Source organism: Aulonocara sp. 'chitande type north' Nkhata Bay, linkage group LG20 (genome assembly GCF_057382095.1).
Source record: "Aulonocara sp. 'chitande type north' Nkhata Bay isolate Kocher_YH1m ecotype deep benthic linkage group LG20, A_spYH_male_GT1.1, whole genome shotgun sequence".
NCBI classification, from domain to species: domain Eukaryota; kingdom Metazoa; phylum Chordata; class Actinopteri; order Cichliformes; family Cichlidae; genus Aulonocara; species Aulonocara sp. 'chitande type north' Nkhata Bay.
The window spans coordinates 28,563,886-28,568,602 of NC_141363.1; positions in this window are offsets into that span (position 1 = coordinate 28,563,886).

The window sequence follows — 4,717 nt, forward strand, 5'->3', positions numbered from 1 at the left end:
GCAGAAACAATCGATGATTTGAGAGCCCTCATCCTGGGGTAAAAAGCACTCATGGAAAAGAGCCTGAAAAAGAAGAAAAAGCGTTTCCGTTTGTTCCAGAGGTTCCATGTCCGGTGTCCCGCCGTTCATCCCAAATGAGCTACTTGAAAAGGAACTGACCTGCTTTGGAAAGTTTGTTAGCGGGTTCAGGGTTGTTTGTCTTGGCTGCAAAGACGCCAGACTGCAGCACGTTCAGTCACTAAGAAGGCAGGCCTTCATGTACCTGAACGATCCTTCGCAGACACTGGAAGTGTCGTTTAAAGTAAGATATGAAAACGGCTTATATACTGTTTACGCCAGTGCAGATAGCATGAAGTGCTTTGTGTGTGGTGATGTTGGCCATAAACGCTCATCCTGCCCTCACAAAGAGCAGGAGGTGCGCCGTGAACAAGAGGCTCATGCTACTGGGGCAAGTGAGCAGGAGCGCGCTGTAGATGCCGGTACGGGAGAACAGCCAGCTCGTAGCAGTGCGGACGAGCAGCCGTCTACGAGCAGCCCTGTCATCGGCGAGCCGCTAGCGGCGCAGGGTGACAGAATGGAAGTCGCAGCCAGTGCTCCACAGGCTGCACTAGAAGAACAGGGGATACGGGGGACTAATGAGGTGGAGGATGGATGTGATGACATACAGGACAGCGAAAGTGTGGAGGAAAATCAGGACAGTGGACAGGTGGGTATTGCAAATATAGTTTCAGGTTCTTTGAGTGCGGAAAATGAGGAAGACGACTTGTTGGAAGATGATTCCCTGTCACAATGCTCTGATATTGTTTCACAAGAAGACCATCAGCAGTCATATTCCTTAGAAGATATAAACCGCTTTTTGGATGAGACATTTGGTATGCAGTCTGTGGAAGTCACTGAGTTTTTTCCAGATGTTGATCTTTTTATAAAATCTTTTCTGAAAATAAGAAGAGTTGTTGGTTATGAACAATTGAGCAAACAGAAAAGATTCCGTCTTAAAAAGATCCTGAATAAGTTGAGGAGGGAAAAACGAGGAAAAGCTCCTTTAAAAGCATAGTGAAATGTTTGAGGCACTAAGGGTGTCTTTCTGGAAGCATCTCACTGTCTTTTCTCTTTTTCTCCTCCTCTTTTCTCTGTCTTATATGGCAAATTTGAGAGTAGGTACACTTAACATTAGTGGTAGGGATAGGGAAAGGCGTGCAGTCTTAGTGGAGCTTAGCAAGAACAAAAACACTGATGTGTTCCTTTTGCAGGAAACACATAGCACTATAGATAATGAGACAGAATGGGGAATGAGTTGGAGTGGGCAGGTTTTTTTAAGTCATGGTACTAACAGGTGTAGCAATTTTATTTTCTAGGCACCTTCAACTGTCACATGTTTCCATCTGTGAGATAGAGCAGGGAAGGGCACAGGTAGTACAATCAACCATCAAGGGAATACCTTTTGCTTTTATGAATATATACGCCCATAACTCAGCTGCAGGTCATGTGCGGTTATTTCGTAAAATTAATGATAAATTATCACAATTACATAGTGGTTCTATAGTAGTGGTGAGAGGGGACTGGAATTGCACAACCCACCCTTCAGTTCAGAAATGCAGGAGAGCCTCACCCACTGGGTGGCTGTAGCTCAGGTGGCAGAGCAGGTCAGCCCCTAATCAGAAGGTCGGTGGTTCGATCCCAGGCTGCATCCTGGCTGCATGCCAAATATCCTTGGGCAAGATACTAACCCCGTGTTTGCCTACTGGTGGTGGTCAGAGGGCCCGGTGGCGCCTGTGTCCGGCAGCCTCGCCTCTGTCAGTGCGCCCCAGGGCAGCTGTGGCTACAATGTAGCTTGCTATCACCAGTGTGTGAATGTGTGTGTGAATGACTGAATGTAGTGTAAAGCGCTTTGGGGTCCTATGGACTAGAAAAGCGCTATACAAATGCAGGCCATTTACCTTCGGGCTCACTTTTATCTACAATCATTCTTCAGAATGATCTGACTGATGTGTGGAGAAAGCTCCATCCCACAACCAGACAGTACACATAATTTCTAAGAGCAGTGTGAAGGCAGCTGGGCTTGATAGATTATGTATCAACCAGATGTATAATAATAGAATGAATGAATGAATGAATGAATGAATGTCTTTTATTCGAGCAACCAAATAATAAAGTTATTGTAATGTACAATTACACAAAAAAAGAAAAAGAAAAAACAAGTTTAGCTCGAAAAGGAGTGGGATGAAGACAAGCTTTTTAACTCCCACCCCTACAATCTTATCTGAGTTTTAAATTTTGTAGTTGCGCAGTACATTTAAATATTTGTGACATACAATTACGGTTATAAAATTATCGCATTGTCATAATTACAACATACAGTAGTGTAAGTATTTAGCATCAATAATGCAGTCAATAATGCACCGTTGAATATCACAGTCATCACCATCATGGTCATTACATCCTCTCCGTATATTATTTATATTTTAGCTATGAAAATATCAATGAAGTATGCTTCCATTGTATAGTTGTAACTTCATCAATTTTACTTTTAAGAATTAATTCTGGTCTACTGTTTCCTAATAATGGAGATAACAGTAATAACAACAGCGTAAGACAATATCAACAGTGTCCATTTCAACTCTACAAAATAATTGTTTATATAAGTATTTGTTGTTAACATTCTATATATAAACAAAGAAAAAAGAAAGAAATAATACAAAGAATATATTATTATTTACTATCATGGATAAACAATCACACACTCGATTCCTCTTTGTACCTTGACAATATACATTTTTTGTACCTCGATTTAAACAGATGAATATTTGGACATTGCTTGAGCTCTACATCCATTCTGTTCCAAAGTTTCACTCCACACACAGACACACACAAACTTTTCCTGGTAGTTCTAACTATCTGCCTTTTAAAGTTACTACATCCCCTCAAATTGTAACCTCCTTCTTTATGTGTAAAGAGCTTTTGGATATTTTCTGGCAGTATACCCTTATTTGCCTTATATAGGAGTTGAGCAGTCGAAAATTCAACTAAATCAATCAATTTTAATAGTTTTGACTGCAAAAACAAAATATTAGTGTGACTATAATATCCTACCTTATACATTATTCTTATAGCACATTTTTGTAGTATAGCCAGGTGATGCAGAGAACTTTTGTAATTATTGCCCCACACCTCTACACAATAAGTCAAGTATGGTAGGACTAGTACACAGTATAACAAAAACATTGCATGGCAGTTTAAGAAGAACTTGGCTCTATTTATAATTGAGATACTTTTGGACACTTTATTTTATATATGTCTGATGTGTGATTTCCAGCATAATTTGCTATCAATCATTACTCCCAAGAATTTTATTTCTGATACTACATCTATGACTACACCATCTATTTTTATTACAGTATCTTCATTTACATTGTAATTCCCAAAGAACATTACCTTGGTTTTGCTCAAATTTATAGATAATTTGTTAACATCCATCCATATTTTTAATTTCCTTAACTCATTGTTAATGTTAAGTACTAGGTCACTATGGTCGTCGTTAGAATAAAAAATATTGGTGTCGTCAGCAAATATAACTAATTTTAATAACTTTGATACATTAAATATGTTGTTTATATAAAGGTTAAATAGAGTTGGTCCCAGAACTGATCCTTGTGGCACTCCACAGCTAATGCCCAAATACCCCGATTCAAACTCGCCCATCTTCACATACTGCTGACTCTCAGTCAAATAACTTTGGATCCATTTCAAAGCCACTCCCCTAATACCATATCTGTCTAATTTTTTAAATAATCTGCTATGATTAATCGTATCAAATGCTTTCTTCAAGTCAATAAATATCCCTGCTGCATGTCTTTTACTATCCAGACTGTTGGTTATCTCTTCTATTGCATCAATGATAGCCATTGAAGTTGACCTTCCTGTCCTAAATCCGTACTGACTTTCATTAATTAGTTTATGTTTGTCAATAAATTTACCTAGTCTATTATTATAAAGTTTTTCTAATATTTTAGAAAACTGCGGGAGCAGGGACACTGGTCGATAGTTAGTGAAGATGTGTTTGTTTCCACTTTTATATATGGGTATAACTTTAGCTATTTTCATTTTCTTTGGGCATTTCCCCGTTTGAAATGATAAATTACATATATAAGCTAGAGGTCTGGCAATGCTATGTATGATTCGTTTAACTAATGTCATATCTATACCAAAACAATCAGTAGAGTTCTTGTTCTTACAGTTGTTAACTACATCTAAAATATCTAATTCAGTAACTCCCGACAAGAACATAGTCTTTGAATTTATTTCTATCAGTGACATTTCGCTGTGATTACTTTTTGGAATTGTTGTAGCCAGCTCCGGTCCCACATTTACAAAAAAGCTGTTAAAGCACTCCACCATCTCGTTTAGATTGTAATTGTCACTGTTATTATTAGTGAAATAATCTGGATATGAGCACTTTTTTGTGTTACCTTTAATAATAGTGTTAAGTATTCCCCATATCTCTTTAGTGTTGTTTTTATTTTTATGTATTAAATTAGTATAGTATAATTTCTTACTAGTTCTTAATATTTCCGTTTATTTTTATATTTTTTATATCTATACTCTGCTTCTTCAGTTCTTAGCTTAGTGAATTGTCTATATAAAGAATTTATCTTCTTACTGGCCTTGTGTAATCCTTTTGTTAACCATGGGCATTTAATAGATTTATTGTTGATACTGA